The 24,493-nt window shown below is 35.8% G+C and overlaps 1 long non-coding RNA gene across 1 annotated transcript; it reads right to left on the minus strand.

Annotated features, from left to right (window-relative positions):
- Positions 1–2,617: 2,617 nt before the first annotated feature.
- LOC108499979 lies at positions 2,618–23,844 on the minus strand. Its single transcript, XR_001875726.1, has 3 exons — positions 23,763–23,844; positions 14,745–14,750; positions 2,618–2,628 (listed from the first exon to the last, which is right to left on the minus strand). It is a non-coding gene; the product is annotated as an uncharacterized LOC108499979 (long non-coding RNA).
- Positions 23,845–24,493: the final 649 nt, after the last annotated feature.

Raw genomic sequence — 24,493 nt, forward strand, 5'->3', positions numbered from 1 at the left:
GTATGAAAATCCCTTTTGTATAACTACTAAGTAAAGACAGTGAAGAATCAAAATAACTAGGTCACAATGATGGAACTATTTGAGGATAACTGTTCTTTCATATGACTTATTTGCCAAAGGGCAAGATGTGATTATTATATTAGTGGGCAAATATTAAACCAGTTAAAGAATTATTAGAAATTAGTGATTGATAACTAAAGTGTTGCACAAAGAAACTCTTCTCAGGAGACCTTTGAAGTGGAAGGCGACTGGCACATTGATATCATTAATTGTGTGCCTCCTGTGAGCTGAGATTTGTTCAGCAGATGTTTTAATTACAGCTTGGGGCTCGTTGATGTTTTTGTGCAGTCAGGGAGAAAAATCCTCCATGATGTTACAGGAGAAAGACTGGAACCGATCTGAAGACTGACACAGTCTATCCTCCAGTGAACCGTGATTAGATAGACTCAGACTACCTCTGACAGATGTTTGTTTTGAAAAGATCTTATTAAAGGTAAGATTTCATACCTTCCCCAGGGAAGCTATTTCCTCCTGCTTAATTATCCTTTTTTGCAAAAAGGTTTTCCGTGATTTGTAACATAAATTGTCTCCCCTACAAAACAAACCTATTTTGTTGTATCCTAAGTCTTGTGGAGCCAGAAGTAAATGTTTGCATATGAGAAGACTTATCTGCCCCTTCTTTCTCTTTTAAAGCATTCAAATTCCCCAAACAGCTCAAGTTTTCTGAGCCTGCAGTCACTTTTGATGTGTGCTAGACAGCAGCCTGTGACATCAGTAGTGTCCACTTTAGATACAAAAAGGAAAATATTTATTTTGGTAACAAGTCTCACCAATGCCCAGGTGCAATCTAATGTGGAGAGAGAGTTAAGCAATTACAGAAGAAAAGTAAGAATACCTAAACATAGTTAGTATGTTTATATTCTTTGTCTTTCTCTTTCTTAAAACTGAAGTGCTAAAAAATACAATCCATCATTAAAATTGTTACAAAGATGGACAAGATTTCAGTAATACTGCCAATACATTAATCCAACACTCCTGTGAAATATAAGTGAGTTATGCATCTCACAATAAAATCTTAGGCCATTTTCTTAAATACTCTGTGGTGAACTAAAGAACTGACCTTACTTTACTGCTTTAATTCATTCAACTTACATAAATGTTCCTTCACCTGCCTTTCAGTACTCCAGCTTGTCTTCTGTTTCTCTTGTTAACCATACTGGTTCATATTAAGCAATAAAACTGCATCTCTTTTGTCTTCCTCTAATTTCTCATGTATCTATGTGAGCTCTCCAGGCTGTCTTAATAAGTCTTTTGCTCGTTTTCTTTTGTAGTGTTTCTTTGACTTCTGGTTATCCTCCCATAGTTATACTAGCCTTAATTTTTATACTCGATCATACTTTATTTGTGTCTACTTTTGCATGATTCCTTTGGTTTCCTTTTGAGATTCTAAAAGAGACTTTAATGCTTCCCTCGCCTTCTGCTCAACCTTCCCCTGTAACCACCTTTTCTTCTTTACTTTCCTCTCCAATCCCTCTCAGAGGGCCAGTGTTAAGTAAATATTGTACTGATGGGTACTTGGAAGAGAACACTTCTGTGCAGTAGTTATAAGTGAGAGGGTTCTATCCCAGTTTAAATCCTCAAGACATTATTGAAAAAAATTTAAGTGAATTATCCCCATCTTGCTGCTCTTCTTTTTCATTTCCTAAAACTATGAACTGCATCATATCACATCATGTGATAATTATTTCATTTCAACCTCCACATGATCAACCTGCTCTCCCTTACCTTTGCAGTGAACATTAGATCACTGAGCACCTAAGTTGCCTCCTGAAATAAGAAATTGGCCTCCACAATTTCCAGAACTTATTCGTGTCTACTGTGCTAACAGTAAATATTGAATTCAAATGCTTTCTTGTGGTTTGCTGAGCTTGGTGGGATGTTAGGTGTCCACCAAAGCTGCTCTATCACTTTCCTTCTCAGCTGAACAGGGGAGATAAATACAACAAAAAGCTCATGAGATGAGGGCAGGGAGAGACCACTCATCAATTACTGTCAGGGATAAAACACAGTCCACTTGGAGAAGTTAGATTAATTTATTATCAATCAGATCACATTAGGATAATGAAAAACTGAATCTTGAAATACCTCCCCCCCACCCCTCCCTTCTGCCGTTCCCCATTTTCTCTTCCTTCTCTGCAGTGGCACAGGAATTGGAGAATGGGGGCTGCAGTCAGTTCACCACATGTTGTATCTGCTGGTCCTTCCTCTTCGAGGGGACGACTACTCACACTCTTCCTTTGCTCCAGTGTGGGGTTTCTCCCACAGGAGACAGCCTTCTGTGAACTTCTCCAATGTGATTCCTTCCCACAGGCTGCAGTTTTTCATGCACTGCTCCAGTGTGGGTTCTCCTGCCCACACTGCTCCAGCGTGGGCAGAGAGAATACCTGCTCCAGCGTGGGCTCTTCTCTCCATGGGATCACAAGTCTCTGCCAGGAGCCTGTTCCAGCAGAGGCTTCCTGCAGTATCACAGCTTCCTTCAGGCATCCACCTGCTCTGGTGTGGGGTCCTCCATGGGCTCCAGGTGGATTTTTGTTTCACCATGGACCTTCATGGGCTGCAGAGGCACAGCTGCTTCACCACGGGCTGTAGTGGAATCCCTGCTCCAGGTCAGGCAGCACCACTTTCCCCTCCTGCTTTGCTGACCTTGGTGTCTGCAGAGCTGTTTCTCTCACATGTTCTCACTCCTCTCTTCTTTGGCTGCAATTTGCACTTGTGCAGTAGCTCTTTCCCCTTTTTAAGTCTGTTACCCCAGAGGCACTACCCCTGTCACCAACGGGTTTGGCCTTGTCCAGTGGAGGGTCCATCCTGCAGCCAGCTGGCATTGGCTCCATCCAACATAGGGGAAGCTCCTGGAAGCTTCTCCCTGCATGCCCCCTGCTACCAAAACCTTGCCATGCAAAACCATGCCATGCAAAAAATATGCTCTCATTCATTAGAACACGATCTGTTCTTTGAATGCCAACTAGAGTGTCTCCAAACCCTCATTCACCACTCTAACTCCGTGATCTGTAGTCAATGCAGGATTTCTAGTCTTTTCCTTCTGTTGTTTTAACACTGACTCTCTACCTCAAGTTTAGGTAAGCAAACTGTCTCACCTCTCTGAGAATTTGCTTTAGTTTTCTGGCCAGCATTAAAGAATTGGCTTACTGACTGTTACACAGTATATTGATAGAGATTATAACTCAGAAGGGTGTTTCAAAACCATTCTTCAGTGACCTGCTGAAAAAGGATTAAACTTTTATGAGAAGCTTATTGTTATGATCACATTAGCAGCAATAAAACATCAAGTAGCCTACAAGGCAGAGGAATGGGCAAGGCCAGATATCACGGAACCTTGAATGAAAAAAAAGCAATCAAGTTTCTCAAAATGTCACCAATGTAATAAATTTTGTAATAATTAAAGTGTTCAGCTTTCCCTTATTTTATTTCCTAGAATATTTAGCTATTCCATTGGAATATTCCATTTTCCAATACAAAATAATTTCTCCATACAAACTGACAATCTGATTCACTGTCGTTCCTTCCCCTACTGCTTACAGCCCCCTCTCCCTAACCTTCGATCCTTCCACACAGTGAGCTCTCTAAATAAGTTACAAAGTGAATTAATTTTCATTTGTTGTACAAAAAGTGTCATCTACTCACATCTTATCTACTGACTGTATCACCACATTTCACTTCAGATCTCTTTAAACAGGGACCACCAGAAGCAATTTATTTTTTTCAGACTGAGTTCAGAATCTTTATTATTGCTTGTAAAGAAGTAAAAAGAAGTATTTATCACATTATTATTACTAGTAGTACATTTATCTGGAAGACAGATTTAATCCTATGAAGTGTTAAGAGCCCCAATAAAGGATCTGTCAAGTATTTTCACATGCTTTGATAAATGCCATTATGTGCATGCCAAATGAATACTATTAATATGGATGATTAAAAAATTAAGAACTTATTTGTTCATCCTTCATCATCAAGAGATGAATTTGCATTTTGATTTTTGCATTTTGGAAAGGACTTTTTATTGAGCTGGAAAATCTCTAAAACAAAATGAGATAAAGCAAAATAACAACTCTGACCTTCAGAGAAAGAGTTGATAATCTTTTGATTCTTTTTGGGTCTCTAACATAGCATTTGACTTTTGAAATTTCAATGATAAAAATCTAAAAAGAGAAATGGGGCTGACTTTTATGACAATCAAAGAGGCAGTAGCATCTAGTTCCTCCTATATTTTTATCAGAACATGAACCACCTTGATTCTAGCTTCTTCTTACAAAAAAAACCCCAAAACCAAACCAAACTTGGGAGCACACAGCAGCTGAATCTGCAGTAAATGGTCCAACATAAATTGCAGACAAGGTGGATAATTTCAGCAGGAAATCCTAACCATAAGTAGTAAGTTTCCTAATGTGAGATATTAAAGTATTAATTAAAGAGCTGCAGACTTCCCCAGGCTTTAAAAGGTCACCTTTACAGTGGGAAGTGAGCAATGTGGTCAACAGATGGTATTGATATCTCTCTATAAAATCTAATATTCTATGGCCACTAAGACTAAAAGTGGGATGCACTATCTTTTATTAGAAGAAAAAAATATATTGCTATATATATATGTCTTCGAATGTTCATTAAATGAAAAAACACCCAAATTTTCACATGCTATGAATTGTCACTCAGACATGGCCTTGAATAGAAAACACTCAGCCACATAGGACAAGTTTTTGTAGTTTTCTTTTTCTCCTGCTCTCTAAGTTTTTCAGAACATGCTAATGACTTGCATGGAAAAGTACTTCCAGTCTGTGCAGTTTGAGTGCTAAACTTAATGGAAGCACTCAGTCAAGAAGCAAAACATACCAAAAAGTAGGAACTAGTATTAAATAGAGAAAGGCTTTTGCATTTTCTCTTCCTCTTATTCTTGTTGTGGACAAACGGTATCAAAACACCTCAGATTAGCTAAAAATTAGTACTTAAAACCAGATTATATTAATGAGAACACCATAAATCAGAGCAAATTAGTTTTGAAAGAACAGTTCTGGTTTATAGTTCCCATTTAAATACTTTCACTTAACCAACTGTACAGATTACAGATGTTGAACGTAACTTGATACACATTTTATGTCCACATATTCTGAATTTTAAATTTTTTCCTTGGTAGACAAAGAAAGATGTCTATTTGACAGTCAAAATGACTGAGAAAACCAGTGATAGCTCAGTTATTACTAGGGGATTTCTAATTTGTTCTCTTCATAAACGTGTAACGCTTGACTTTAATTTTATAGTTTCTAAATTCAGAAGGAGGCAGTCAGAATTTTAAACCTGATATATATCTTCTTTTCCTAGAAGAAAATAAAAATGAACATGTTTATCTTTTCTTCTTCAGCATAAATGGCCTTTCTACAGACCTTCAAAGTTAAGTGAATACCGTTTTAAATATTTTAAGAACTCCATTTTATAATGCTGACATAAAATGCTGGCATTTTGCCAGGTAAAACTTTGTTCTAATGATCAGTTGCTTTGTATTCCCCTTAAGATAATTAGAATAGCCTTCAAAATGCAGTTAAATCTTTTTGATATTTAAACTATCAAATACATATGTGAAACAAACTTGATTTAAACAAACATGTTTTAAACAAACAGTAAGACAGAGCTTTATAATGGTTTTCCTTTTTAAGAAACTCTCCGTGAACTTGAAGGTTCTCTAAAACCTTAGGATAAAGACCTTATTATTATAATCCAAGTAACTGCAATTCTAAGTTCACACACATACATAATCCCCATTTGTTTTCAGGCAGCTAGTTTATCACTAGCTTAGCAGTATAATACACAAATCTACTCTTCATGTATGGGTACAAATATTAGAAACAAAAAGGTCTTGAGTTTGAGTGCAAAAGAATAAGCCACAAACATATTTTAATTTTCAGTGGGAAATACCTCCTCATCACACTTTCTTCTTAGCTGAAAAGCAACTAAACATTTTTTTCATAGTATTTAATGAAAAATCAGAAGAGACAGCTCCAGTTGCAAAATGAAAGTTGCCTGTTAAATGTGATTATTAAAGAGAAAAGGTGTCTCTGATAATATGCATCAACTTTTCAGGGAAGTTTAATTTTGTGACTAAATAGATTCTAGTATTTCTCCATTCTGACTTACCCTCAGAGATAAACAGCAGAAAAAACTTTCTACAGAACTGTGCAGTAAAATGATTTCTATTCAAATGCCAAGCATTTCTGCAGCCATTTTCTATATGATGTTGATTTAAAAAAAAAAAAAAAAGCTTTCACTGTAACTCAGTTAAATTCCTTATTAAATTCCTGGAGTGGACAAAAGGAATTCCAGAATAGCCGACTAAACTTTATGGTGCTCACACTGACAGCAGCAGACACCCGTATCTACGCCACCAGCCGTCTTGCAAAGTGCCTGGTGACACTGGAGGTGACACACCAGTTCTATTATCTTCCAGTTGTATCTCTAAGGGCTCTTCTAAAATCACTGTGGCTTTCTCAGCACTTATCATCACCCGGTTTCTCAAATAAGATAATTCTAAGTTGCTCATTTCTTTGTTGTTCTGATCATCTGCAAAAAACCAGTACAGAAGAATAAGGAAAAGCTAATATATGGCATAACTCTACATGCTGTTTCAGATTTGGACATGAATCCCTCTTGCAAAATATATACAAAACAAATCAAAGAATGCCTTGACAAGGGAAAGGATGTGACTCTGTTCTGATACTTCTGAAAGTACATGGAACAATTAAACACTAAATTTTCTTTGTTGCTTATTAATTGATAAAAAGTGCACTGAAACTTCCAGTGAGTGGGAGTTTTAAAAACAAAAGAGAATTTTCTATCTTTTTTGGTATGGTAACAACCTCTATCAGGCTGAGCTCAAGTGCAACCATCGTTGCTGCAGTATTCACGTTAGTTTTCCCTTTTCCCTGAAAACTCCTCCTTTGACTCTCTTAGTTTAGTTTTTTCCTTTTTTTTAGCTATTTTTTCTAATCATGTGGTGGTGTGCCTTGTGTCTCTTCTCTTAGTATTAAAAAAATTCAAATTATGAGTCTGCAAGAGAAAAAGAAACAACATTCTAAGCCTTTGTGGTGTTCTGTTTTGTTTTTTTTTCTTCTCCCTATGTCCTCATACTCTCCTTTCATCTTTAGGGAATCAGTATTGTTCCCCAAATATAAAAATAAGAATACAATCTCAAGGCTACATCTCCTAAAGTTTCTTGCAGTTGAAATATTTCTGACTAATCCTCAGCTGGAATCCTAGTCTGCATTCTAAAAAAATTTTATTAAAAAACTCTTACCCAGAGAGAAAAAATAAAGCTAATATTAATTCCTGTTCAATTCAGAAATAATTATTTTGTTATTCCACTTAATATTTTTTTTGTAAAGATGGTTATTCCAAAGACTTGGCAGTTTTCATGCCTTTCTCACTATGCAATTACATGAATGGAGAAATTAACACACATCAAAATAAAATTCTTTTTGTTGAGGGGATGGTTCTTTCTGGACATGTTATGTTTATGCTGCATTTTTGTACTATTACTACTTGGTACCATAGTATTTCTTTGTTCTAAATTCTAATCTTAATTAGTCTCCTTTACCAAATCTATCTTAATTTTTATAGTATAATTATCTTGACATATATTTTTTTAATAAAAGCAAAATCAATTTTAGCATAGAAAACTAACTCTACATAAATGGAGAATTTCAATGTATTAATATTTCCAAGGTAATTTTTAAAAAGAAAATATGACAATTGAGATTGGAAATCTGCTTAGTTATGCAGATTATGTGTTATGTGCAGTCATGTGTTAAAAATTACCAGTAGTTTCCTGGATGTTGCAAAACATTTGTTGAAATGCAAAGCATATTGGTTCTTTAAGGAAATAATAAACCCAGTAACTAATAAGAGCTATATCACAAACATTTATCCTCACTGCCTTTCTGAATTTCCTGTCTGAAATTCACTATCAGCTCCTGAAAAAAAATGTCCTTCACCTGCTCCAACTTTTGTCATGTTCCAAAGGAAAGAGGTGCATACAGAAATAAGGTCCAAGAGCAGCAGTCTGGAAAGTCTTATTTCAAGATTTATGAAGTTAACATGAAGTGCACCAGGCTAGAGCAGTTGTCATCACACTGTGCAGAACTTACTCATAATTTGTTACTTGAGAGCTCTCATGGTGTCATCTCGAATCAGTTCATAGTTTTCATGCTTTCAACCTGATAAAGGTTACATAAATCCACAGTATAATGTACTGATGTCACCTTCACCCTGAGAGTTTGTTCAAGTTGTGGCCAACAGGTTCCAGATTTTCAGAAGTATCACCAAACTGCTTAACTAAATCTGGTGTGTTGAATCCACCATCTTAAAAAACGGTAAGAAAGAGAAGTCAAGCAACAAATATTTATCGTCTCTGTGTGTGTGTGAAAGTAATAATTAGAAATACCCTAAGTATTTTGGACGTGGTAGAAAAAGAAACCAAAAATAATCCTCAGATAATAGATCCAAGGAATGAATTTGTGTGCAGCTGTTACGGGTGACAATTAAGAAGGAAGATGAAAAATTTTGTTAAAATGTTGGGCTGCCTGAAAATATGTGATGTAGTGACTCAGTATGTAAGGACAACACCATTTTCTTCTCAGTAAATAGCAGGAGCTTTCTATGGTAACCTAACACTATTTTAAGGATCATGACTTCCCATAAGCAGTGAATTTTATGCTTTCTACTTCTCTAAACAACACTTAGTCCGTGAAATCTCTTGGTTGTAAAAAGTTGACTTAACGTATATATTTGATCTATCAATTTCTGAGTTTACCTATGCATTAATAACAGGCATGTTTATCTATGGAAGCTACAAAGTATTTGGCCAGCTGCGGGGATATCTGAATCCAAAAAGAAATAAAATTAGCAGAAATGTTTCAGAACAGAAATATTCTTTTATACTTCCACCTGGTGAGATCTTGGTTTACTACACAAACACTGTGTGGTGTCTTCTGTGTGCAAAACACCAATGATTTAGACTGCTCTTAAAATTTGTGTTTCTATTTAATTTAATTTGATATAATTATGTAATTACATAAATCACCTTTATTCAATTCTACTGAAACAGAAAAAGAGTTTTAATAGAATTGAATAAATACAATTTATTTTCATTACTCTCCACCTTCATACCAAAAGACTGACTAGTATCAAACTGAGAATTATTTATAATACGTAACTGTAGGAGCTACAAATAATCATCCATGGCTGCTTTGCTTTATTTATACATTTTTATTTTTCATAGCCTTAATATTTATGTTTAAAAGCTGGAAAGGGAAGGAGGGAGAAGAGAAATCATGGAATTAGTTGGTGGGTAATATGTCCAATACCAGCTTCCTTCCTATTTGGCAAGTATGCAAATAAACAATATGATAATTTCTTCTACTCCTGTCTTGTAATCTAAAGGCTGGACATTTTTCTAGAATTTGATCACATTTTGTTAAATTTTTCTTTCCCAAGTCTCTCTTTTCCTAGCTTTCATTGTTTGTTCATATCCCCAAGTCCCAATGTTCAGAATTAGTTCAAAACCCCCACTTAAATGTGGGGGTTTTTTTCACAGTACTGTAAATGTTATCCAGTTCTAATAAGTCCCTGGAGTGCTACAGTATTTTTTCAGCTTATGTTTGTAGCATCATATATGGATGAATTCAGATAGTATCGACCTATTGATTAATGCATCGTGCCTTTAAGTTGTACTTGTACTAAATTTTATCTTCATAATTGACCTTAATTCATCTCCATACCATTGCATGAACTGTAGATAGGCACAGAATCGTGGTTTCTATTTCATATAAAGATTTGTGTGTCTTAAGCCTCATTGGGACTATTAAAATCAATTTTGAGCTTCGTGTAGTGCATGTCAAATAAACAGTTCTTCGAATTTTTGATTGAACTCAGAACACAACCTCTACAAAGATACACTTTCCAGATTTAATATTCTGCTGGGTAGGGAATTCGCTTTGTGATTTATTACCATCACTGGAAAAACCCTGTAATAGTACTTCTAGTTTAACCAGAGAACCATTGGTTGTCATTCACTTAATTTTGCTGTGACTTTTTCTTCAGATTAAAGAACTACCTGTCCTCAAAAAGTTTTTCCCCTCACACTTGTGTTAATATATCATAATCAGATTATCTCCCAAAATAACTTTGGACAGATGAAATAGAGCAAAAGACAAACTCTTTGACGTGTACCACCAGAATTTTTGATGCTTGAATCATTCTGATGACCTTTCCCCCCCACCTTCCAAATGATTTCTGATTTGTAAACTTCCTTTCTGTACTGTAGGTTCTGTACCCCAGCAAACATTTTACGGACTTGTTTATCCACTTTAGCAGAATATACTATCCACCTGATTTGACTTAATGTTTTCTTCTCTTCAGTTTCAGGTTGACCTTTGCCTTCTCAAAACAGTATTTCAACAGCAAGATCTATAACCAGCACATCTAAGACATTTTCTAAATCATTATGCAACAGACAGTCTCCCTCCCTGTAATTCCATTACATATTAGTCTGTTTATGCAACCGTACCTGCAGCACTAAGAAAGTCTGAAAGGGACATGATAAATTCAGAGCTGACCTTCAAACATGACTCAGTAGTTACACTTCCTAGGCAAGCTTCCAGAATCTTTCCTTAAGCAAGACATATTTGCCTAAAATTTGTGGTAGTCTTAAAGTTCAAGCCTTTTCATGATACCTGTATGTAAGAAAATCTGGAATAAGAAAAAGCAGGCAAGTTCTCACATACACATATGTCAAGTTTTGAAGACTGAAAAAAAAAAAAAGGAAGATATAGATGTGAGCCTTGATTTTCTTTTTTGTTCTCCCAGTAATAGAAAGGAGTGTCTCTGGAATATACTCTGCTTCCTACGTATTGCTAGACTTTTCTTTTGACAGCCGTTCTATGCAATTCAGCATCCTTTTCCATACACTTTGCTTTTCCAATGAGTTTCAGAGTAGACCAGCTGTCAGAGAAAGAGGCTTGCAAGCACCACAAGGCTATAGGAATTTTTTCAGTGATTGATTTATAGGTCACGTCTGCTTCTTCAAAGTTATGTTTGTAGCCTTTTGGATGGAATATAATTGAAAGACAATTTGATAGCAGTTAAATAGTCCTTTGTTTTTAATAAGGAGTAATTGTAAAGATTAGAAAAATAAAGAACTACATAAAACAATTCCCAGGTTCAAGTTCTTTGGATAATTAAAAATCAGGAAAAAATATTCTTTCTTTTCCTTTCCTTTTCTTCATTTCACTGTTCTTTGAGACTTCCGTGTTAAGATTACCTGCATCTATTCACCAGGTAGCGCAGGGGATTACCATCGAGGAAGGGAAGAACAATGACAATAAACTACTCAGAAAGTGACACAAAAGTTTGAGTCTTAGAAAAAGACTTTTTCTTAACTCAAAAAGCAAAGGAAAATCATAGCTTGTTTAAAAAATAAAATAAAATAAAATAAAATTAAAAAACAACAAACAAAAAACCACCCAACAAATTGTGCTGGTGCAGGGGGAGGTGTACCCTTTTTTGCTGCTTTTTATCACTTTTTAGCTCTGGTTCAGGGAACTACTTTATATTTATTGTCTAACTTGCCTAAACAAAAGAGGAAGACGACTAAGAACAGCAACTGTGTAGTAATGTAATTTAGCCTTCCCTTCTCCCTTCCTATATATTCATAACCCACCAAACTTATCATCTGAAGAGGGAGTAACAATCCTCTGTTCTCTTCTCTCTTCAAAAAAGGACAATGGTGCAGAAAGTGACCTTCTGGGTTCAAAAAGTGAATTTATTTTCTTTTCTTGACTTCACTGTGAACATGGTAAGCTTTTTGCCTTCTTTACCCAGGCTACCTGTAAACCATCACCTGACTGTTACTGTTACACAGTGTTCCCATAAAGAATTACCCAATCTTTCAGCAGTAGATGCAAATCAAGCTTGTCTTTCCTAAAGCCAGATTCCGTCTTAGTCACTTTGCATCGTGGTATATAACACATATTTAACATAATTATGCCTCCTAAATATTATATTTAATTAACACACTTATTCACCAGAGAGAAGAAAAAATCATTCTTTCCTTCATGGCTTTGTTTCACATCCATGCTCTTTATGCATGTAATGTAAATCTTTCTCATTTAACCTCTTTGAAGCAAGCCCCGAAGAAGTGTTGTATCTTAATGCTATTCCTCAATAATAATTATTTTATAAACTGATGCTTCATTCTAGCAGAATTAGTTGAATTCCCTCCGTAATGACAGTGATACAAGCAATAAGATCTCGCTCTCAGCAAAATCAATTGTATCTCTTAGGAACACGTTCTGTAAGTGTCTATCATGATTAATGTGCTACTGTTTGATCTAGGTTGGGTTTTTTTTCCCCTTTAAACAATCCACCATGCTCTCTATGTGACCCTTAGAGCGTCAAGTTCCTCAGGATATTGGGTTAATCAGAATTATATTGAATTACTGGGGCAAGGGGAGGGAATGTACTTCTGCTAAACAATAAATATCTACTTTTTTTGCACCCTCTCATAAATATAAAATAAGGAATTAAGCAAGGATGAACATACAACCAGCCTGATGCAGGTACCATTTTTTTCACGTTAAATTACACTCTCTTTTTTTGAGTGAAGGTTGATTTGAGGTAGATGAAGTGCAGCAGAAAGAGCTTAACAAGGGAGTAAGGCATAAATTACTCCACTTTTATTTGACCAATACAAGGGAGAATAAAAAAACATTATTTACTGTCCATTATTCAAACTTATTAAATGTCATTATTTTTCAATGCCTCCACAACAATGCAATGAAGTTCTTCTAGACCTCAGATCTAGAGGATGGATGTCAAAGGTACTCCTATAACACAGGGGCAAGATTGTGTTTTAAAAATAAGTTCTTCACATAAACACTTTCCTCTCTCTGTTCACTTCAATGAAAAAAATAACACATTACAGACTTCTTTTGCTTTACATCCCCCACATCAAAGTTATTTTTAATCTTGAAAGCACAGACTATAATTTAAAAAGATGCTCAACTTAGTCTCCTAAATCTATACTTGGTTTTCAGATTTATAATTTTATAGATTTTATATGCATATAAATTTACACACCTTTATGCTCATGTATAAATTAGATACATCTAAAAAATTGTACATGAAAAAATTGAAACTAGGGAAGTTTCTCTATGATAATGTATGCATAGATTTGCTTAATTACACAGCAGTTGAATACAAAGCAGCTTTCACTCGAGTTAATATTTCGCCTTTAGAAATCAATGCAAATCAGTGCTTGAACATGTCTTGAACATCAAATCATTCAAAGATATGTAGATCTGAACCTAAGAATCTATCACTAGAAGTGCACTTTTTAAAGCTAGTCCAGCACACAACAGTGAATTTATCTCTCATTTGAAACCATAGCATTATATGAGATATTCTGAAATACTTTTTAAGCAGTTTCACACTCCTTTTATTCTGATGTTATGAAGATGATACCTAAGATAACAAAAATTAAACTAATTGTTTCTCTGATAATGAATGACTCAGCTAAGGCACAGAAAGACTTCCTTATTTCTATTAACAAGGTAACCAGTTTTGGTTTTTTTAAAGAATGTTTTTTTAGATTTTTCCTTATATGAGAGAAAGATAGAAAAAATAAGGCATTTGTGACCACTAAATAATACACTCTTCATTTTTAAGCAATATTCAATCTCAGGTTTTTTTCTTCCATCATTTCAGTATTACATGCATAATCTAGAAAACAAGTTTCCGTAAAGAGTAATGGGATTTTCATTATATTTATATTTTTACACAGAGTAGAGATGGAATTTTTGCCTAAATGTCAAGCATACTTTCTGCATTAGTTTCATATTTGTCAGTCTGCTGTAATGAATTGCTGTCTTGAGCGTAGCAATGGAATTATCACTCAGGACTGGTTCCAGTAGTATCAGACACACAAAAAAGCACACTATGTAGTAAAAAGCTGATAAATATTTCTCCTCCTACAGCCATACACAGTTACTTCTATTCCCTCAATGTCTGCAGCATTAGGATTTTGTGAATATATAAGAGACTTCATAAAAATTCAATTATACCAGTCAAATTTCTTGTAGTCTGTAAGGTCGAAATCTTAATATTTCAACACTGAAATACTATGTAGGAAGAACTTCCTAAAGGGTAAGTGGTAAAAAAAGCTCTGAGCATAAGTTTGTCTCAAGAGGTTTCTATTCTATGAGTCTTCTGATTCTTCAAATCTTGTTTTATCTTGGTTACAGAAATCAAGAGAACTTAAAAGTTCTTAAATCTTTTATCTTCTACCAGTCCCTAAGAATTTTATCAAGGTTGCTCAAAACTATCATATTTAGCTTTTTTTTTTTTGCTACAAGAACACAAGATAACTTTGAGAGTAGAGAAGGTCATAGTATTTTCAACAAAAGTAAACCTTGGAAATTCTAGGAAAAGCCCAAGATTTCAGAAGCTGATATGTGTTACATTCCAGCCTGATACCAAGCCTGCATTTAAGCAGTAGATGACCCACCATTAGATAGACTGACACAGACCATCTTCAAGGGGTAACACTGGATGTCAATCACAAACCACTGGACGAGACCAGTGCCTTTCTGTGAGAGTGACTGGGGTTTAACTACATGGAATGAAACCAGAGACTTGGAGACACACAGTGTGGAGGGGAAAATCACAGCATCATGTTGAAACAGAGAGAGAGAGCAGAGCCACCTCCTAGGATGCAGAGAGAGAAAGCAGAGCAGGGTTCTGTGCTGCTCTGCAAGTCTGTGTGGAGGCTGAGGAACAACATAGAGGGATCCACTGCAGTGAGGGGAAAAAAAAAAACAAACATAAAAAGACTCCATCCACACTGAATGCAGAAATATTGGAAAGGTTTGCTTTCAACAAGGACATCGAAAACTGCAGTGAAACTAATTTGTTATCTGAACACCTCTGATTCAGAGAGTGCTTTTCAGCAATATCAAAATTACATTCTCATCACTTGAACACTTTATCCAGATTGGTTGTTGCAGAAGACAAGATAATTTCTTTCCTTAGCAGAAATAAACAACAGCAGTTCTCACATTGTCACATCCCCTATAGAGGGTTGGAGGTTTTTTTCATTTGTTTTGATTTTGTGCTATTTTTTTAAAGACAGTTCTTAGATTTTTAAGCCCTGAAAAAAAAGTAACCTAATAATTTCTGTACAGGGTGCTATTTTTATGGTGGGAACTATGATTGCAAAAGAGCTTCTATACTAATCATCAGCTAAATTTTAAGTTTTCAAGTTTCTATGTACACAGTATTCAAAAGTGGGTTTAAATCGCTATTACCTCTAATAGAAGTACAGTTTTGTTAGTAATCACTTGCTCTTTTTGTTTTCTCATAAGAAAAAGAAGGCATCAGCATTTTTTGCTCTACTTTTTCTCAATGAAAGTTCTTAGCTGTGTTTTAAAATACATCTAACATTTCTGTTCTTTGGAAAAAAGTTTTTCGAATTAATCCAGGAAAAATGCAGTGAGGTACTTCTTTATTTGGTAACTATAACCTAGTATGTGACCTGTCAACATAGTAACAGTTTAAAATGGTACCTGTGGCAGAATATAATATTATAGTATGCTTTTGCTCAATGTTTTAGTTGAGCAAAACTACTTTCATCAATGTTTTTAAGAAACACTTTAAGCAAAGCAGTGTTTCAAAGAATACATTAGCCGAAGGATAAAGATGATGATGATGCAGAGATCCTTAGGTTTGGGAGAAGATTCAAAAGATTACAGAAGGTTTTTGATAGCTAGATCTAATATTTGCAAAATACATCACTTCTTAAGTAAAATCACAGTGTATAAATCTTTGGGTTATTGAAAAACTAATTTCTGTATTTCTTTTACAAAAATAGTGACAAAGAGTAGAAGAAATGCTTAAGTAGTTGACGGGTAATACTGCATCTTCCTTAAGGGTTCCACTATTACTATTTACAAATATGGTTTAAAAATGTTAAAAAACTCATATTTCAGTCCAAAAATACTCTCCCATCCCCTAGTTACTTACAAAGTTACATTCTGATATAATGAACTCTGACTTTTTAACGTGCCTCCTATAATACATTAGAGTACCTTGAGTCCTGTGTGCAGTTTTGGGCACCACAATATAAAAAAGACATTAAGCTCTTAGAGAGTGTCCAAAGGAGGGCACCAGAGATGGGGAGGAGCCTTGGAGGAAGCTGTATGAGGAATGGCTGAGGCCATTTGGTGTATTGTCTGGAGGAGACTGAGGAGAGACCTCACTGCAGTTACAACTTCCTTGGGAGGGGTAGAGGAGGGGCAGGCACTGATCTCTGCTCTGTGGTGACCAGGGACAGGACTTGAGGGAATGGGCTGAAGTTTTGTCAGGGGAGGTTTAGGTTGGAGATTAGAAAAAGGTTCTTCTCCCAGAAAGTGGTTGAGCACTAGAACAGGCTCCCCAGGACAGTGGTCACAGCTCCAAGCCTGACAGAGTTCAAGAGCACTTGGACAATGCCCTCAGGCACATGGTGTGATTCTAGGGGTGTCCTGTGTAGGGCCAGGAACTGGACTCGATCCTTGTAGGTCCCTTCCAACTCAGAGTATTCTGTGATTCTATGAATCTATGAATGAAATATAAGAGTAGTTCACTGATAAGGTCCAAGCATTGCATCGCTCATCCTTATTTCACATTTCTTGCCTTATTCTGTTGAGGCAAAATAATTTCCCCCCTTTTAAGGAATATTTAATGAAAAACAAGTTTTTATCTAACTCTTCTCTGACTTTGTGCATTTTATGTACTTACTTTTGTTTTAAACAGAACTCTAAGTAGCTATAAAATAATCAATACAAGAGGTAGATACAACAATGCACATATTGGAATTTTAGTATCACGCTTGGGATCATCTAATCAAGAAATATGCAGTGCATTCTATTAGTTAATTGGTCTTGACTAACTCAGATGTAATGGCCAAGGAACAGATTTCCATACTGTGCTGAGACAGGGCATCCCTCCTCCTTCCTGTTATTAACCATGGACGTAAATAACCCAGATACTTGAAAATTAAAAAGAGCTACAATTTAATTTGCATTGATTGGCACTTCTTATTTGGTAGACTCATAGGCTAGTTTTCTTTGCCCAAGGTGCTTACACTGAAAAAACCCACAAACTTTATCGGTACAACATACAGTACCATGAACAGCATAAGTTTAATAACACTTTTGCTTTCCTTGAGAGTTCTCTTTGCAGTCATTTCATTCCCTTCATTCAGTCATTTCATTCCCTTTTAATTTCACAGAGGAGATTGTGAGACCATGTTAGAACAGCTTGGGATTGTTTTTTGTTTGTTTGTGGTTTTTTGCTTTTTTTTTTAATACTTATATATAAAACTTCTTATTCTATGGTGCATCCTTTCAGTTTCTAGCACTTGTGGCCATTAATTCCAAGACAATGTAAATTCTCGTTGTGCTTGTGAAATAAAATATTAAAACTACATCCATCTTGACAACCACCAATACCTAGCTAGGCTCTATTAAGAGTAGGATTCTGTTATATTAACTCCTCTACAAACATATAATCTCTGCCATAAAGAAACATTTAACAAAAATTTACTAGAGAAAAGCTACAGAGCTAAGAGGAGTTCAGGAATGTGAGTAAAAAAAAACCATGAAAACCTTACCTTACATGACTTTTCAGATAAACTCGGTTGCAAAGAACAGAAGTTTGATATTCAAAGTGCTCTTTTTCAACTGATTAATGGTAATCCTGTGATTTAATTTGTGCAGTAAGATAGCAGAGGCTACATTTTGTTTGTATTTGTGCAATAACTGGCTAATCAAATGTTTCTTGACAGAGATCTCCCAAGCTGCAAGATAAAATTAAATTTCAACTGTATATGGTGAATAAAATTGCTCACTGAAGGAGTGATTCACAGGCCTTCTCTCCTTTCTTAATCCTAGAAGAAATGTTTTAGTAAAAATAATCTGTTTAATAAAACAGCATAAGTAATAATATACGGAAGTAAAATTCCTAAGAATTACATAGTTGGATATTTTTCAAATTTTGTGAACAATTTCTTAGTTTTTAATTCATGTTGGTATGAAAAAAACCCAAATAATTAATTGTGCTTTGAAAAAGAGACCATAATACTGAAATTTAAACCCCTTGTTCATTTAATTTGATAGTAGGCTGGGTACAGTGACAGTATATCTTGCAGATTGGTAACTGAGCAAAAAAAAGTATTTTGCTGAAGTGTAAGACTCTCTCAGAGACCACTGGCTCTTATTCTCACAGAGTTACCCACATGAACTTTGACTATATGCTTTCAAAAGCCTCATAACCTTTAGTTTATTTGGATGATAAATCCCTTATGAGCAATATAAATCCCTATCACCTCTAACTCCTCATTTTCAATTGAAAATATAAGTTACATAATGTTGAATTCGGTTCAAACTACTTAGAGAACTTTTGGAATATTAACTTTGCAACGAACAAGACTGTTTTTCCCTATGGTAGCTCTCCTGCCTGCAAAGCTACAGTGCTGGCCATGTTGCACTTTACAAAGGTGCTAATGAGCTTCTTTAAATAACAACAATTATTAAACTTGCTTCTGTAGTGATTTTACAGAGGAGTTTCACACAATGTGAGAGAGCATCATAATTTGCTTTTCTATTTTTTTTCTTGGAATCCCTGTCCCACTATGCCATTACTACTCTCCATAATGATATGATCAGTCTTCCTGGTGTTTTCATATGCGACAGAAGTTTTGCAGTTTCATTTTCTTTGATTTCCCTTCCTTCTCCTCCTACCACCTATGATTCTGTTGCTACAGAGTGGTTGAATATTAGTCCTCTGGCCCTCCCTCCCCAAATTTCAGCAGCCACTACAGGCAGAATTTGGTCATGAAGGCACCCATCAGGTAGAGTTTGGACCAACACTGTGGTAGGAGAATCAAATTTATTCTAAATTGCATCACTACAGGCAATTTAAATTTCATTATTCAGTGGCAAACACATCTTAAATACATTCTTAAATACATAAATAAATTACCTAGTGGTTTGGTTTTTGGCTTGTTTTTGGTTTGTTTGTTTTTGGTTGTTGGTTTTGTTTTGTTTCTTTTAATACAAAATATAATTACTCATCACAAAAAATAATGACTAGGTATTTCTCAAAAATCAAGCTTGCTAAATACTCAGGTATGCCCTAAATATTGTGTCCTCAGGAGATATAAAGTTTCAAGTATTTTTCTTTTCCTAGAATAGCTGCCTCTCATTTTAAATTAGGCATTCAAAGGCAGTTTTGGAAGTTCCACCAGAAGACTAATTTCTACAAAACTCTTCAAGAAACATGGGTAAGTAAGATATTTGAGAACAGACTGGGACTCTGAGAAATCATGTATGAGAATAATAATGTGAAACCTATTGGATAATCACATTGCACTTTGAAATTCTCCAAATGCCAGCTGTGGAAAAAAAATTATTTCACAGGTTTTCATGGTTTTATTCAGTTGTCATTGAAATCCAGTAGAACCACAGAAAACAGATGGAGAAACAATCAGGAAAGCAACAAAAGTATAAATATGAAATTTCACACAATTTAAAATATTTGGCAGATTTACCAAAGGAATGCTTTGTTGTTTTTTCAACTGTTAAAAGAACATCTAGATTAGGGGTGCAAATTAAACATCTTATTTGCATTCTGTGGTTTCTCATTGCTAGTTATTCTTTAAATAGGTTTGAAAAACCAAACCAGAGAACTTGATTTAGAATCACAGGAAACTACATATCTACAGGGCGTTCCTCGAGATTCATCTTTCAAGAAAACCATTATTTTTGCTTATCCTAGTTGGTTAAAAATTTCTGAAACTGGTTGAGACTCCGAGAATCCAAGTAAAAGAATATCGATATTCCTATTCTCATTAATATTTTTTCTTAGTTAGTAAACTAAAATTTATCAGCACAGGGGGAGAACAATTCACGGAATAAAATGTAAGCGCAATTGAGATTTAACATTAATGTTTTCTAGAACCCTTAATCAAAAGCGTTTTGACACTCATTTTGTGGAAAAACATAAATCTTACTCCATCCCTGCTAATTTGTACTAAGTAGATAATAATTTCCTTTCGTAAAAGTGATTTTTCAAACAAAAACTGTTTTGCACAGGAACAAAAATCATTACTTCTTGGGTTTCTAAATTCTTTTTCTCATTTTCAAACATCCCCCTGTCTAAGAGTAATATACTTCAGAGTACTTTTTGTTGTTGTCTTTAGTCCACGTGATAAATACTTCTTATCTATCACATACCTTTTTTATGAACCACATAAATGTTTTCCTTATGCTAAAGCTCTGAAGATTTTAAATCTGAGAGTCTTCTAAGCTTAGGAGGTTTCAGAACACAAGTAGGCCAAGGATGAATTCACATGCTTCATAACTGAGGGGCTGGGGTGGTGATGTTGTAGTTATTTGTGTTGTTCTTTAGAACAGATATTCTTTGTATTTGTGTATAAGAACAACATTTACATTATTTCCTTCAGCCTCAGTCAGATGCAGAAGTTATACCACATTGCTTTCTTCATTTAATTAATTTGAGATATCCTTAGGATACAAGCCCACATGACTTACATTCTTGGCACTGATATGCAAAGAAACAATGCTTTTTTCTTAATAATATGTGCCATCATTATATGAATCCCTTCCCATTTTTCTTTCTAATCCTCTTTTTTTTTTAATAAAGTTGATTAACTTTTTTTTTTCAGGTTTGCCTACGGGTTTGGACACATCGATTGCTTTCTTGCAATTGTATTCTTACATCTGTCATTCTTCTTGATCTAATTTAATCAGTAAGACAGTGCTCTTAAGCATTATCTCTTTAATATTCTGACCTTAATGCTATAAAAAGACATAATAGATTCCTCTATCATTTCAACATCATTTTTGTGTGTATGAAGGTATATGTTACAATATTTCCAGTCTCTACTTTTAAGTTATTGATTTTTTACAGAATTTTCAGTATCTTTCTAGTCCTTTAAGGACCCTCTTGAGTACAACATTAAATTACATTTCATCTGCTCCTATTCTCTTGCCCAATGTTCAATGATGACTTGAGTATTGTCTAAATAATAATAATAATAATAATAATAATAATAATAATAATAATAATAATAATAATAATAACAAACAAAACAATCAATTGTGTTTCATTCAAAGTCTGAGAGAAAATATACTTTAACTGAATTTTGATGTGATTGTCCCTTCCTTTTTTTCCCAGACTTTTTAAAATTTATGTCTGCAGAACATCTTAAAAATTATCTCACTTGCTCTTCTATTACATTGCCAATGCATATGATTTCCATATATTATATGTAATAGAAAAGTTCTTCTGCATTAATTTTGAAATGACTGTGAAGATTTCATTTTCATAGAGCAATTTTCCTGAAATCAGGGCTTTATTGGTGATAAAGATGAAGCAGAAACACTAGATTTCATTTTTTGTTTTAAATTCGGAACTCAGAATTCTTGGTGGCATCAGCACCAGCTTGTTGTAAATTAGGAAAAAATATAGTAATTCCAAGAAGTTGAAAATTTAATATCTTCTCTTTCATGATTTGAATGTAAGCAGTTTTGCTGCTTACATCCTATGACAACTTCCAAGCCATGTGCTAGTTAAATTTCACTAAGAGTTCTTCACTTCTAAGAGTTTACTTTAGTCAATTCAGAAGATTAACAGGAAAAAAAGAGTACCAAACAATACAAGAAAGTCTTTCAGTGCCTGATTTCTAGTGAGTAAACGCATATCAATTTAGTCTCTTTCCTTCAACACGATAATTTCAATTTTATAGTTTTCTAGTCATGATTACTTAGTGTTTGGAACATTCTCATGCTGCAAAGTCTTGTCTACGTGCCTTGAAGAAAGGCATGTGCTTGAAGTCTTGAAAGTGTGTTCATAAATGTCATAGAGAATTAAATACCACACGTCTTGGGGTGCTTCAAGAAGCTTTTCACAGACCTTTTTTTTAAAGAAACCTCAGATACAAACTGAAGTCCCTTAGAAGTCTTCAGCTAAATAGTCTTCAGTTTTGGGGGATCTTATTGTCAAATACAATTTTGCTTCATCCACGAAGAATTAAAGCCCACAATTCTCCTCTGGGAATATCATTGTTTATATCTACCAGCTCCCTTCTAACTCTAAATCCTTATTTCCAGTTCTAGGACTTTACACTGCCTTGGAAAATTGTTTCTTCACTGCTAGATCCAGGGTGGAGGTTAACTCATTCAACCTTGCAGCATGGAGCACAGAGGAACTGAAGCATCTTGAACAGAAATGGATTTCCTGAGTTATTTGGTCACATCAGATGCCCATGTCACAAAATTACCCTCATAAAACTATTGATCCTTGTCTTAGGAACTTCTTATTGTTTGACTTTTGTTTCCTGTATTTTCAGTGAAAAATTCCATCTTCTTGTATTTCCTACAAATTCCTGTATTTCCAGCTTTTACTTTCTAGGAAGCTTTAGCAAGACATTAAGGACTTTGTAATTTAGTTATTTTTATCATGACCAGCTTATAACTATTCATAGAATCATAGAATGGTTTGGGTTAGAAGGGACCTTAAAGATCACCTAGTTCCAATTCCCTTGCCATGGGCAGGGACACCTTTCATCACGTTGCTCATTCAGCCTGGCCTTGAACATCTCCAGGAACGGGATGTCACAACTTCTCTGGCCAACCTGTTCCAGTGCCTCACCACCCTTATAGTAACGAATTTCTTACTAACATCTAATCTAAACTTTCTGTCAATTTGAATCCATTCTGCCTTGCCCTGTCAGCACACGCTCTTGTAAAAAGTTCTCTGCCTTTCTTGCAGGCTCCCTTCAGGAGCCTACTGGAAGGACGTAATTAGGTCACCCTGAAACCTTCTCTTTTGCAGGCTGAACAAATCCAATTCTCTCAGCCTTTCCTCATAGGAAAGGTGCTCCATCCCTCTGATCGACTTAGTGACCCTCCTCTGGACTCACTCCAAGAGGTTCATGTCCTTCTTGTGGACACCAGAGGTGGACTCCAGGTGGGGTCTCACCAGAGCAGAGTAGGGGGTCAGAACCGCCTCCTTCAACCTGCTACCCACATTGCTTTTGATGCAGCCCAGGACACATTGGTTTCTGGGCTGTGAGTGCACATTGCAGCTCATGTCCAGCCTCTCACCCACCAGCATCTTCAAGTCCTTCTCAGCAGGTCTGCCCTTGATCTGTTCATCCCCCAGCCTGGATCGATACCAGGGTTTGCCATGACTCAGGTCATCTTGCACTTGGTCTTATTACACATCATGAGGTCCCCTTGGGCCCTCTTCTTGAGCTTGACCAGATCCCTCTGGGTGGCAGCCCATCCTTCAAGTGTGTCAAATAAATGACTCAGCTTAGTGTCATGAGCAAATTTGCTGAGGGTGCCCTCAATCCCTTCATATTCACCATAAGTGACAATATACAATAACAGTGGTCCCCATACAGAACACTGAGGGACACCACTTGTCGCTGGTGTCCACTGGAACTCTGAGCCATCGAACACAACCCTCTGGATGCGACCGTCCAACCACTTTCTCATCCATCTGACAGTCCATTCACCAAATCCGTCTCTCCAATTTAGAGAGAAGGAGGTTGTGGGGGACCATGTCAAAGGCTTTACGGGAATCCAGATAAATGACATCTGTAACCCTTCCCTTGTCCACTGATGTAGTCACTTCATCACATAAGGCCACTCGGTTGGTCCAGCAGGACTCGCCCTTGGTGAAGCCGTGCTGGCTGCCCCAAATCATCTCCCTATCACCTCCTATATATCTTCCTGTAATATTTTGTTTGGTTTTCTCCCTTTCTCAGTGAGTAACTCTGTTTGTATTTAAATACAGCAACCAATCAATTCTCCTTTCTCTGCCAATCATGCTAAGTTATTCACACATATGAAAGACATTTCTCTCCTTCAAGTTTTTGCTAAGAACTTTCACTTTTCTGGGGTATCAAGACTCTCTACATTTGATCTACCCCAATATACATCTTGATGGGGCGAGGTGAATAAATCAATCACAAGCCCCTAATCTTGGTGTTTAGACACCTCTATTTAGAGCTATAAGCAAATTGCTTACTCAACTGAAATGTGACATCTCACGAGGAAGGTGCAGGTGACAGTCCAGAAGGGAGATCTCATGAGGAAAGATGGGGAGCAGGCTATATGGACTGCAGACTCCTGGTATCAGCCTACTCCTCTGCAACTGAAGGAAACTCTACCTTTGGTCAGTGCAAACAGCAGGGAGTTCCTCTGAAGGCCATTCTCCAGGAAAAGTGCCCTGTCACCAGCCAAGGAAGGCAGCCACAGACCCTGAAAATCACTAAAGCGACACAAAACCCACATAGTTATTTCTT

This window comes from Lepidothrix coronata, unplaced genomic scaffold, assembly GCF_001604755.1.
Source record: "Lepidothrix coronata isolate B3197 unplaced genomic scaffold, Lepidothrix_coronata-1.0 Scaffold82, whole genome shotgun sequence".
Taxonomy (NCBI): domain Eukaryota; kingdom Metazoa; phylum Chordata; class Aves; order Passeriformes; family Pipridae; genus Lepidothrix; species Lepidothrix coronata.